This window comes from Tiliqua scincoides, chromosome 4 (assembly GCF_035046505.1).
Source record: "Tiliqua scincoides isolate rTilSci1 chromosome 4, rTilSci1.hap2, whole genome shotgun sequence".
In the NCBI taxonomy this organism is placed as follows: Eukaryota; Metazoa; Chordata; class Lepidosauria; order Squamata; family Scincidae; genus Tiliqua; species Tiliqua scincoides.
In genome coordinates, this window is record NC_089824.1 from 215,330,038 (window position 1) to 215,343,600 (window position 13,563).

Below are 13,563 nucleotides of genomic sequence, written 5' to 3' on the forward strand. Positions count from 1 at the left end.
TCTACAGAGGTCATATATTATCTGCACTTCAACAAGGAAAATTCTATGGTAACTCAGATTCTGTACCATGAAAAACTGAATTCCACACCCTGCATAATTCATGTACATTAAGCAAACTTGTATATGTACCTATTTTGCAAAATTTATTCTGCTGCCACTTAGGGGTAAAGGAGTAAAGAGCTACACAGGGCAGTGAAACCCCCCCCCCCCCAGTTTACCAGTCTGTTTGTTGTTTCCTGAGAGTTCGACAGTCATTACCTGACATTTATTTTTGTAGCCCCAGGCTAGGGACTAGAAGCCTTTTTTTCCTTTCTGTGGAAGCTGAAATTCACAGGATGGTGCATTCACCACCTCAAGCCAATTTCTGCAACTGAATGATGTGATCCTGGTGCTGCAGAAAATACACAGTCCTACCTGCAAAGTTTAGTTTGTTGATTCAATCAGGATATACATCTTAAGCATGAGATAGGTTGAATAGCCATGAAATAGCCACTAATGGCCAGATGGAAAAAATCTTTTGTATTTCTAGCATCAAATGGTGGGATCATGTGATTCTAATGTTGAATTAACTATGCTGGCTGGCTGCCAATCTGCTTTCAGAAGCAATTCAAGGTGCTGGTTAGCTTTAAAGCCCTAACTGGCTTAGGAGCAAGGTATCTGAGGGACTGCCTTCCCTCATTCTTGAAGGCATGATTGGCAGTGATACATGAAAAAGTCTTTTCTGTTGTGGCTCCCAGTCTATGGAACTCCCTGCCTCTTGAGGTCAGTCAAGCTCTGTCTGTTGCAGTGTTGCACCATCTCCTGAAAACATTCCTTTTTCACCAGGCTATGAGTGGTAATGAATTGTTTGGAGCAAGATGAACAAGAAGGGTGTCAGCATAGGCTTGTGGTGGAGTTAGTGTTTTATAATGAGTACATGGCATGCCATAACATTATGCAACAATATATTTTGTTATTTAAAGAGATGTCAACATATGGAGTGAGCTGCACTGTCATTAAAAGAAGATTCTGATGTTCAAGATATTAATTTCGCTTGATAAGGTACCAAGTGTATTCGGGGAAATTTTGAAGATCTGTACTCTTATCAGGCAACTGTGTACAGGTGGCCTCTGTATTTACGGATTCAGGTATCTGCAGATCTACCCCCCTGCAAGTGTCCCCTTTGGAGCCAAGGAGAGTACCACTCCCCTCGCCTCTGGAGGGTTGTCTGAGCCCAGCAGAAGCATAGATGTCCATCCATGGCCTCTGCAGGGCACAGACTGAGCTGCAGAGCTCAAAACGTAATTTCTGGTTTCACGGAGAAACCAGAACGTATGTTTTTAATGCATCATAAGGCATTGGATATAGCCACTCTTTATAGCCTTCATAGATCTCAAGAAGGCTTTTGACCTGGTCAGCAGGGGCGGCCTCTTCAAGATTCTCCCCGAGATCGGATGTCCACCTAGGCTCCTCAGCATCATCAGATCTTTCCACAAGGACATGAAGGGCACTGTTGTCTTCAATGGCTCCACATCAGACCCCTTTGACATCCGAAGTGGAGTGAAGCAGGGCTGTGTTCTTGCACCAACCTTGTTTGGGATTTTCTTAGCTGTCCTGCTGAAGCATCTATCTCCAGACCAGATCAGATGGAAAGCCCTTCAACCTCTCCAGACTGAAAGCAAAGTCCAAAAGTCCAGCTGAAATGTCTGTGTGACTTCCTCTTAGCCAGCTCACTACCCACTCTGCCAAAGATCTCCAGCAGCTCATGGATCGTTTAGCAAGGCCTGCCAAGACTTTGGACTGACGATCAGCCTTAAGAAAACACAGGTCATGGTTCAGGATGTGGACTCACCTCCCTGCATTACAGTCTCTGCGCATGAACTGGAGGTTGTCCATGACTTTGTGTACCTTGGCTCAACGATCTCTGACACTCTTTCTCTTGATACCAAGCTAAACAGACGCATCGGTAAAGCAGCTACCACGTTTTCCAGACTCACAAAGAGAGTCTGGTTCAACAAGAAGCTGACGGAACATATCAAGATCCAGGTCTACAGAGCTTGTGTCCCGAGTACACTTCTGTACTGCAGTGAGTCATGGACTCTTTGCTCACAACAGGAGAGGAAATTGAATGCTTTCCACATGTGCTGCCACTGACGCATCCTCGGCATCACCTGGCAGGACAAAGTTCCAAACAACACAGTCCTGGAATGAACTGGAATCCCTAGCATGTATGCACTGCTGAAACAGAGATGCCTGCGTTGGCTTGGTCATGTCGTGAGAATGGATGATGGCCGGATTCCAAAGGATCTCCTCTATGGAGAACTCGTGCAAGGAAAGCGCCCTACAGGTAGACCACAGCTGCGATACAAGGATATCTGTAAGAGGGATCTGAAGGCCTTAGGAGTGGACCTAAACAGGTGGGAAACCCTGGCCTCTGAGTGGCCCGCTTGGAGGCAGGCTGTGCAGCATGGCCTTTCCCAGTTTGAAGAGACACTTGGCCAACAGACTGAGACAAAGAAGGAAGGCCCATAGCCAGGGAGACAGACCAGGGGCAGACTGCACTTGCTCCCAGTGTGGAAGGGATTGTCACTCCTGAATCGGTCTTTTCAGCCACAGTAGACGCTGTGCCAGAACCACCATTCAGAGCGTGATACCATAGTCTCTCGAGACTGAAGGTTGCCAACTCATGATAAGGCAGTAGGAGAACTGGGGAAACCCTGGAAAATGGAAATAGCATGTTTTGAGCTCTGGAGCTCAGTCTGAGCCCAGCAAAGGCTGCAGACAGAAGTCCACGGCCTCTGCAGAGCTCAGATGACATTCTGGAGATGGAGCTTCCCTTGACTCCAGAGGGTGGTGGGGCAGGTGTTTGCCCGCATCCAAGGTTTCAGGCAACCATGGGTGATTCTGGAATGGAACGCATGTGCATAACAAGGCATGACCTGCATATGCTTTTTTAACAGTGACAGTCAATGGGGCTTACTCCTGGGTAAGTGTGGATAGGATGAAGCCTTTGGGATGTATGGGGAGTTTTTTTAAACAGATCAGCAGGTGATTGGGAGGGTTGGGGTGGTTCCTTATTTCAAATAAATGTTTAAACTTACTGTAAACTTTTAATTTACTTAATTAAATTAAGGGTACAATCCTAACCAGGTCTACTCAGAAGTCCTATTTTGCTCAATGGGGCTTACTCTCAGGAAAGTGAGGTTAGGATTGCAGTCAAATTTGCACCCTCCCTTTTGCTCGGGGGTCCCAGAATGGCTCCGAGGGGGAGGGGCCGCTTGCACACCGCAGGGAGGCTCCCACCAAAACTTAGTGCCTTGCCCCCACTCTGGCTACGCCACCGCCAGCTGACAGCCACCTCCTGGCGGGAATTCCATCCTCGTTTGCATAGCCACGCCCCCTCTTCTGCAATGCCCAATCAGCGAGCAGCGCGGGGGGAGGCGCCTCGGAGGGCTGTTTTCTCGGCAAGGCAGCGGACGTTCAGCCCAAGCCACGCCCGCTCCCTCCCGGCAATGCCATTGGTCAGCTGGTGGGTGGAGCGAAAGCGCGAGAGCAGAAAGGGAGGTGGCTCTCCCCCTCCCGCTGTGTTGCCCGTGACGACTCTCCGCGCTCCCCGATTGGACGCTCCTGGTTGTCTGTCAAGGGGGAAAGAGGCGGGATTAGAACGGCGCAGGGAGGGAGGGGGAGTGGAGGGAGAGGGTCTCACTTCCGCCTTGGTGTCAACGGCTTTCCTCTGGGGGTCGCAACGTGTGTGCGCGCGCGCGCGCCCGCCGCGGGAGGGGAGCGCGAAGCAGAGTCGGGTGCCAGGTAACCAGCCAGCCAACCAATCTCCGGCGCTTAATGTCCCCCCCCGCTTCGTGACTCCCCCCTCCTCAGCTTGGCAAGGGAGCGAGGGAAACAGCTGGAGCCTGAGTGACTGGGGGGGCTCAGGGGCAGCCCTTCCAGGCCTACCTGAGGAGACATGCCCTCGGCTATGGGGGGGGGGTCAGTGGAAGAGAAGGGGGGCTCCCTCCCTGGGGCTGCCTGAGTGGAGGAGGGCACCACGTCCCCCCACCGCCCTTCAGGGGCATGCAGTGGGTGGGGAGGCAGGTGAGGCAGAGCCTCCCCCTGGGGTCCTTCGAAAAGCACCACTGCTGCCCTCTGAGGTGAGGCGGAGCCTCCCCATTGAAGTCCTTTGAAAAGTGCCACCACCATGTCAGGTGAGGCACAGCCTCCCCACAGGAGTCCTTCAGAAAGTGCCTTTGCCCTGTGAGGCACCCACCCAGGCAGTGCGCGTGGGTTGTGTGCGCTTGGGTGTCTCACACGGTGGTGGCGCTTTTCAAAGGACTCCTGTGGGGAGGCTCTACCTCACTTGCCTCCTCAGGGCCCGTAGATTGTGGGTGCTTGGTTGCCTCACACAGTGGCAGTGCTTTTCGAAGGACCCCAGCAGGGAGGTGGTGGTGGCGGCACTTTTCAAAGGACTCCAGTGGGAAGGCTCCACCTCGCCTCACAGGGTAGCAGTGATGCTTTTTGAAGGACATCAGGGGGAGGCTCTGCCTCACCTCACGTGGTGGTGGAGGTGCTTTTTCAGGGATTCCAGTGGGAAGGTCCTGCCTCACCTCACAGGGTGGCAGTGAAGCTTTTGGAAGGCCTCACACAGCAGCAGTGGTGCTTTTTGGAAGACTCTGCCTGTACTGCATGTCCCTGCCATCTGTCCCTCTAAGGGCATCTTCAGAGCAACAGGCAGCCCTGTGAAAGAGATAGGAGCATTGATCTGAGAGGATGGAGGGCCAGGCAACACCTTTTTCCTGGCTTCAGGCCTCAGCTTGGTAGAGAGCAAGCCTCATTGAAACATGGCAGGCTCACTTCTGAGGGAATGTGTTCAGTATTGGGGATGACAGCCTCTCTCTCTCACTTCAAGCAGCTTCCTGTGATGGAATTGGGGGTGGGTGGGGGATACCTCAGGCTCTGTCCTCCAACTACCCCCCTTGAAACGCCAAGTAAGTGCTGTTGCCGCCTCCCTCTTTGTGTCTCTCTCTTGCCTTTGGATGGGTGGTAAGAGCAAGAGTGCCAGTGGTGCTTCAGCGGGGAGTGTAGCTGAACCTTGCTCCTGTACCCTTAGAAACAGTTTGGTCCACACCTGTTGGCAAGTGATGTTTGGTTAATCTCTGAGCATTTAAAAGTGTATCTGTGTCAGGAGAGTTAGAATAGACAAAAACCTTTCTGGGTAAAACATTTTTTTACCCAGCGTGTAATTAGTCTGTGGAACTCCTTGCCACATGATGCAGTGATGGCGTCTGACCTAGATGCGTTTAAGAAGTTATTGCACAGAGTTCTGGAAGAAAGGTTCATCACAGGTTACAAGCCATGATGGGTATGTTCAACCTCCTAGTTTTAGAAGTAGACTGTCTCTGATTGCCAGGTGCAAAGGAGTAGCACCAGGAAGCAGGTCCCTTGTTGTCTTGTGTGCTCCCTGAGGCATCTGGTGGGCTACCATGAGATACAGGGAGCTAGACTAGATGGGCCTTTGGCCTGATCCAGCTGAATTCTTATGCTGTTTTCTGCACTTCAGGCTGTAGTTAAAGCACATGAGAAAGGGCTAGGCTTGTGTGACTTCTTTTTGCCACTGTCCATTAGTAATCTAGGTGGAGGAGGCATCTAGTCTTCCCCACATGGCTGTACAGTATCTGATTGCTGATTTGTTCTACAAAGGGAATAGGCCTTCTGCTCAGCCTGAGGCTTCCTCATCTTCTCTCTAAGTTTGTGTTTGTCTAGCTATTCTATGCATAACATGGGATAGGATTATCTTTGTAGTATCTGAGAGAAAGAGTTCCTCCCTCCCATCTCAAACCTGAATACCTCCTTCTGTTAATCTCCCCCCCCCCTTTGCACTGCCAGGGATGGGGAGGTGCATCTGTGAATGTGAAACCTTATTTCCCTAGTGGTGGTCTACCTGCTGTGTTGAAGAGTACTCCCATTGGCATCAAAATTAAAATTTCATGTCTGGAGCTTGAATCATTCAAGGTGTGACTTTTCCCTAGAGGAGGGAGTGAATTCTTCCTCAGTTTAGAGCAGGGGGGAAAAAAGAGAATAAAAAGACCAGGAGTGGCCAAACTTGCTTAATGCAAGAGCCACATATTATTAACTTTAGATGTTTGATAGCTGCAAGAGAGATGTTTGAGAGCCGCAGTATTTAAGAAGCCTTTAAATTCTTAAATATATATTTAAGAATATATATTTAAATATATATTTATTCACCATGAATATTAAATTTATGTTTTAATCCAGTGGACTTCTGGTTTATACCTGGTAAATTATTAATGCTTGAAAATGTGTTATTTATCTTTTATATTAATTGTGATGCAAAAAAAGGAGCTCAGCAAAAATATTTCTGAGAGCTGTACATTATATGTCAAAGAACTGCATGTGGTTTGTGAGCCACCCCTGTTCTACACCTTGCACATCCAAAGCTGTCCTGGTGCTGGAAGGGGTTTTTTTTCCCAGGCCCAAGAAGAAAGCAGAAATTCCCCGTTGGTTAGCATAGGATCTTATTTGCGCCTGTTGTTCTGTTAGAATAGACTTCAGTGATAATGTCTTTCCTGGGGAGCAAGGGTTATCCCTACTTTGAGGTCTGTTACTTTCATTCTATGGCTGATTTCTCTATTCTACCTGAGAACATTTTGTTTAGCAAGTTGTGGATAATAACTTAGTAGGTGATGATAGACTTGATTTCTTGTATAAAACTTGCTCTCCTGGCCCTTGGGCTCATTTACATTAAGAGGAAGAGGCACTAAACTAGTTATTAGTTACTGTTACCTTTGAGTCTATCTAGAGGTGTTCCCTACTTCCTTCTAGCTTGAAGCTCTGACCTTAGAACTAGACATCCCTATGGTAACTTGTGGGACTTGCTGGAATAGTGGTAGGCGTCTTCCATTTACATCTCTGTAATCAAGGATTTGAAACTAGCATACAAACAGATGACGGAGAGTATATTTACTACTCATAGTGGGGGTGAAATAGAAAATGAGGTGATACTTTTGTTTCTACCTCCAGTTTGAATTGTAACTAAATACTTTCAGATGAGATGTCGAGGTGGTGCTGCTTTGTCATTTTTGGAAGTAACCAGTGTAAGCACAGGTAAGGTGGTAAAGGGCAGAAAGAGAGGTAATTTTCTTGGATTGACTTGGATTGTTTTTGTTCTTTCTTGAGATTAGAGCAATAATGTCTTACCTAGTTTAGAGGTCAGTTTTCATTTCAGTCTTCCTTTCTCTGAAAACATAGAGATCTGCTTCTTAGACAAGAAGATGCAGATATGTTCTCTAGTTAGAAAATAAAAAACCCTAATATGTGTAGCAAAGTTGTGTGTTTCCTGTCTTGTTCCTTTGACATTAAAAAAAACAAAAAAAACAACAACCCCTCAAAGACTTTCTAACATTATAGTGTGATAAATAGGAATATAGAACTGGAACCTGCTTGCTCAGGAGTATAGAATTAAAGAAAAACATTGTAATTCATAAGGGAATTCAACAGTAGAGCACCTCAATTGCAGAGTGTTGAGCAGAAGTGACATCAATCTCTGTATTGTGTAATAAGGAGAGATTGAATAGTATGAAGTGTGTGAATAGCTTTTACATGACCTTTTTCTCCATTGTTTTTGAGACACAGAAGTGGCTACAACCTGCACTTGCAAGACAACAAATGGATTTAACAAATAGGGATTTCTTTAACCATGTGCAGCATAACAGTGGGAGTGGGAAGGTTGTTCTGGATATTGTTGAGTTTGGATTTGAGTTCAAATCCTAGATCAGCCAGAATCTGGTTTGGGTGGCCATGTCTTAAGTTCTTAGCTGCAACTTTCTTCTGTGTAATAATGCTTTGCAGATTTTTTGTGAGGTTACATGAAGGACTCCACTGTTGAGGCAGGTATGCAGATAGCGTTGTGGTATACCTTACCAGTATAGAAATTACAAAGCATTGTATTTTGCAGTATAGTGTCAGTTGCACAGTTTAGCTAAAGTTTCAGATACCAGTTAGGCATTCTGAGTTCTGTTAAAAGTGAATCTGGCTAAACTTCCATAGAATTTCTTTGTAGTAATGCATATGCGTCTTTGGTTTTCTTCCTGAACAGATCAGAATTCATGTGCAGTGCAAATTCCTTAGGCTTCTTACTCATGGCTTAGTATATGACAAGAAAAGGCAAATAATGTGCAGTTTTGTTTATGCTGCCAAATCATCTTCCTCCCAAAGTGTTCTGTATTGATGCATGGAATTTTCCTACAGTTGCAAGCATCATTGGTTCTCTGCAAACTCATCCCCTGCAACATGAAGCTCTCTTGCCTCAGAGGTTTGGGAATAAAATTATCAGAGCAATCTAACATACCTTCTGAAGAAGGCAGCTATGTCTAATGTAGCATTTGTGTGCAATAGTATTTATTTTGTAAAAATACTGCACCCCCCAGTTCTCTTGAGGCTGCTTTCAAAGTTAGTAAAGTAAGAAAATATATATTATGTATAATTTAAGGGAAAAATATAAGTAGCAACATGTAAGAAAAAGCAGTAGGTAATCAGGAGACAAGGTTATCTACTATACATAAGTCAAGATTTTAAGTGTCAAATGAGGAACAGTCCAGATGTTAGGTAAAGATCTGTGAAGCAGTTTGAGAGTTAATTCGTTTTCTTGTAGAAGGAATTCCTGTGGAACTGTGCCATTTTAGGTGAATCATTAGTTTGATCTAAAAGTTTCACATCAATTTCCCTCTCATTTGCTTCATAGAGGCCTATTCTGAGTTTTTCATCAGTCTGTCTCATATTGATAAGGTTAATTATGCTTAGCCAGGTCATGGGGTGATGTGACTATTGCAAACATAATAGGGTTTCTGTGTCCAAATCTGTGTATTTAAGCAGTGGAGCCACTACAGAAGTATGCTCATCGCATGCTGTTCACATGCTCAGTGTTCTCTCTAGGACTGAGTTGAAGAAAAACTAATTTTGTGTGTTGGGGCAGAAGCTGGTTGTGTTCTGCACATGACTCGGGACTTGTGATGTCATGAACCCCACCTTGGAATGATTTCTCAACTTTAAAAACAGTGTGTTTAATAAAAAATGTACAGAGCTTTTGTATTGCCCACCTAGCTTCCAGGGCATTAGCAACTCACAGACTCTATGCTACTTTAAGCAGTTGGCTCTGTGAGTTATTACACAGTTCTCCTTTTCTCTCTTCCCTTTTCTGCTGATCAGAAAATCAGATCTTCCCTTTTACTGCTGGTCAGACTGAACTTGTCTAGGTAAATTAGGAAAAGTAGTTATTTTAATGCAGCTGGAAGGTTGCAGCAGATCACCATACTGGAAGCGGACTTGTAATGAACTTCATATGAATTTTATATTCTGAGCCAGGCATAGTTCTTCTTTTCATGTCTGGAGGTCATTACACAAAGTAAATAAAGGTGTATGTCTTTGGCACTTTCCATTTTAAAAGTTCATCAAGAAATGTAGATGATGCATATGGAATTACTGTTCAGCATGCATTGTTCAGTTTTTATGTCCTGCTCGCTTATAGCTGTGTTTTTGTTTTTTGATCTTGCATGTATTAGAAAAAAACTTGAAGTTCAGGGTTGCTGACTGTATGCAATGGTAATTTGTCTTTCTTATCTCTGCAAGGGCATCAGTGCATCTGTGCTGCAAGACTATTCTCAAGGGCTTGTTTTGTGTCATCCCACACTAATGCCAGCTATTTGGGATAATGCTAGTTGGGAATATAGGATTTTAATGATTTCAAAAGAGATTATGCATTTTGGGAAGTAGACCTTGCCAAAGACCAGGACTGGAACAATGCAACATACTTGACTGCTGGAGTTCCTGAGAAATCTGAAATACTGTTTTCAGTTGTGCTCAAAATGGAGTGCTTAGCAAAATAATTTTCCAACGACATTGTGAGTAAGCCTTCCAAATGGATTAAAGGTGTGGGATATGGGCATATTCTGTTCTCCAAAGTGAAATGGAGCTTGGAGTTTGCATCTGTTGTGTCTTCTAAATGAAGCTGGCTACTGAATATCAGTGGCAGACCTCCCCAGCTTTGCACCTCAGGGCAAAGGTCTGTGATGGTGCCCCCCCACAGGATGTTGCCACCCCCATGCAATTCTGCCCCCCACTTACCTGGAGCACATAGTGCCTTGCATGACTCCAGGGCACATCAGAGAAGCCTCCTGAAGGTTTCCCAATGCTTTAAACTGAAGCACAGTTTCTGACCCCGTCTCAGAGAGACTTCTGCAGGGTCTTAAAGGTGCGCAAGGCTCTGCACCCAGGGCATTTACCCCATAGAGTGAATGGGAGGTCCACCATTGCTAAATATGAATCTGAGGAGTTAACTTGAGATGGCTATCTGGGTCAAACTAGGTGTGATGCTGACAGTTGTATTTAAGTCATTTCTGTCCAATGTTGCATATATGCAACAGATACCAAATGTGTACATCTGTAGGCTGGGCAAAAATGGGTTAATCATGTTTCTGTCCTGTTCACAGATATGGTGGGGAGGTCTTAGAATTAGATGCAAGTGTTGAATAGGTGAGAGGAAATTCAACTCTTCCTGAACTTACATTTCTGGAATCTATTGTTCAAACTTTTTTCCTCTGACCCTGTTCTGATAACCTGGAAGCTGACTGACCTAGTAGAAAAGTGCCTAGAGCAGTGTTTCTCAAACTGTGGGTCAGGACCCAGTAGGTGGGTCATGAGCCAATTTCTGGTGGGTCCCCATTTATTTCAATTTTTTTAACCTATTAGACTTGATGCCACCATGGTATGTCACAGCATTTGGGGAAATGTTACAGATCTGAACTTTTAATCAGCTACTCTGTATATTCTTTAACAGTGATAGTCAATTGAGCTGAGTAAGTGTGGATAGGATTGCAGCCTAGGATTATTGAACATTTTCCTACTTGATGATGCTACTTTTAGCCGTTATATAGCTTCAGGTGGGTCCCAATGGATTGTCATTCTACAAAGTGGGTCCCAGCGCTAAAAAGTTTGAGAACCACTGACCTAGAGCAGTGGTTCTCATACATCTAGCACCGGGACCCACTTTTTAGAATGAGAATCCATTGGGATCCACTGAAAGTGATGTCATGACCGGAAGTGACATCATCAAGCAGGAAAATTTTTAACAATCCTAGGCCGCAAGCCTGCCCACACTTACCTAGGAGTAAGTCCCATTGGCTCATTGTAAAAAAAAAAAAAATACATAGGAGCTTGTTAAAAGTACAGGTCTGTAGCATTTCCCCAAATGCCGACACATAGCAGAGTAACATCAAGTCTAATATATTAAAAATAAAATATTGAAATGAAAGGGGCCCCACCTGAAATTGGCTCACAGCTCACCTAGTGAGTCCTGACCCACAGTTTGAGAAACACTGGCCTAGAGGATTGTTAAGGGTTATGCTGGGGGAGAACACTTCTCACTCATGTGGCCCTTCTGATGTTAATGTTAGATCTGCACACACCCATCATATATTAATGCAGCAGGCATGTAATTAAACATACCTTGCTGATTTTGCTATGTTTGTTTAACCCTTAGTTTTATTGACAGAATTGTGGAGATAGATGGCAGACATCGCAATGGATCCTTTTCACATTTCATCCACTTTTAACTTACTGAATCAAGCAGATGTAAGATTCTCTGCAAGTTTCCTAGGCAGTCTTTCATAGACCAGAGACTGAGCAGTAAGCCTCTAAATATCATTTGAGGGCAGCAATGGGTATGCCTTCCTCTCCTGCTTATAGGCTTCTGTGGACAGGCCTGTCACTTGGAGGGGCCCTACAGAGTGGTGCACCTTTGTCTCCCCATGTCACTGCTGCAAGCAAGAGCTGTGATGAGAAACCACTCAGTAGTGGCCATAGAAATTCAGGGGAAGGCTGGGGCTGGTCTGCACCTGTTTCTGTAGCAGAGCGCTGATAGCTGGGCAGTCAGGGAAGAAGGGACAATCTTATGCATGTCTACTCAGAAGTAAGATCCATTTATTTCAATAAATGAATTAAAATCTATTTCATTTTGAAGTACCACATTCCCTCAGGTTGCCTGGAACAGTGGCAGGCAGCATAACAAAGTGGGCGAGTAGGTCATCCTAAAAAGGAAGAAAAGGCATGGTGGGACTGTGGAACAACTGTAACAGGTGAAGCAATTAGTCTTCTTAATCTACATTCAATTTCTGTTATTAAAATAAAACCATACAGTGCACCTCCTTTCTGTACATTCTTATTAGAAGTGTTGTCTCCCCATCCCCAGAACATGCCTGTGGCATGCGGGGAAGGCGAGAGTGGCTGTGAGAGCTTTCCAGAGATAACTGATGGGTCACTGTAGGAAACTGGGTGCTGGACTACATGGATCTTTGAGTTGATTCAGCAAGGCTTTCCTTGAGTTCTGAAATGTAGCTTCATAAACAGTTTTGTAAAACAAACAAACAAAATCAGCTACTATTGATGTTTCATTTTGTTCTAAGCGGCAGTGGCGTTCATGTCCCTTTACTCTTGTAATCATGCTCCTATTTGTGGTCCTGATTTAGACTTTTTCACACTTGCAAGGGTACAATAGACACCAGCCATGGAAAGTAGTGGTTTTATCTTTCATGGGCTGCAACACCTGAGAGATCTTTTTGGTAGGTCTATAGATGGGTCTGAGGTTGGCTTTCTCCAGTATCCTCCCAATCTTATCCGTGATGTTCTGGATATAAGGCAAAAATCCTTTTGTTCTGGTCTCATTTTCTTGTGCACTTTTTGCCTGGGTTGCAATGCTCGGTTAATTGCTTGTTCTGAAAACCCCTGCTAATTGGGTAAGAGGCACTTTTTCAAGTGGGTGCTCCTCTTTTTTTTTAGCAGGGGGAGAGTAACTGGCCCACCTCACCCCAGCACTGTCTGTTCTAGTGGCTGTCTGCTGGTATTCTTTTGCATCTTTTTAGATTGTGAGCCCTTTTGGGACAGGGAGCCATTTAGCTATTTGATTTTTCTCTGTAAACTGCTTTGTGAACTTTTAGTTGAAAAGCGGTATATAAATAATAATAACAATAATAATGTATCCATTTTGCTGTAAGGCTCTGGATACATGTGCATATTCTCCATGTAAATATTGAGGCTCCGAGATACATCTAGCTCTGGTGGTTAAGATGTTAATTAGTCCTCTTTTTTTGCCCAGGATGTTGATTATAGTTTATATGCAGGTAACTGTCTGTATGTGTACATTTTCTGTACACTCTATGTCGTAGCGTGCCTTCCTCCTTGTGGCTGACAAGCACATCCAGGAATGGTAACAACCCATTTTTCTCTTGCTCCATAATAAACCTAATAGCTGGATGTCTACTATTTATGTGTGATAAAAAACAAAATAATTCTTCCTCACCCTCATCCCGGATAGTGAAGACATCATTGTCATAACGTAATCAGATCTTAGGTTTAATGTTGCTAGTGTTAAGTGCCTCATCCTGAAATTACTCCTTATACAGATTAGCTGCTTTTGGTCTCAGTGTACTGCCAATGGCTACTCCATCAATTTGCTCATAAAATTCCACATTCCAGCTGAGATATGTGGAGGTGAGGCAATGATGATACAAGTCCATAATATTT

The 13,563-nt window shown here is 44.7% G+C and overlaps 1 protein-coding gene across 3 annotated transcripts in view; it reads left to right on the top strand.

The window, feature by feature from the left end:
- The first annotated feature begins 3,689 nt into the window (after nt 1-3,689).
- The window catches only part of OSBPL2 (oxysterol binding protein like 2), an 89,580-nt gene continuing 79,706 nt past the window's right edge, over nt 3,690-13,563 (top strand). For all 3 annotated transcript variants that reach the window (XM_066623563.1, XM_066623562.1, XM_066623564.1), the window contains exon 1: nt 3,690-3,786. The gene's annotated coding sequence lies outside the window, so the exon portion shown is untranslated. The remainder of the gene's footprint in view (nt 3,787-13,563) is intronic.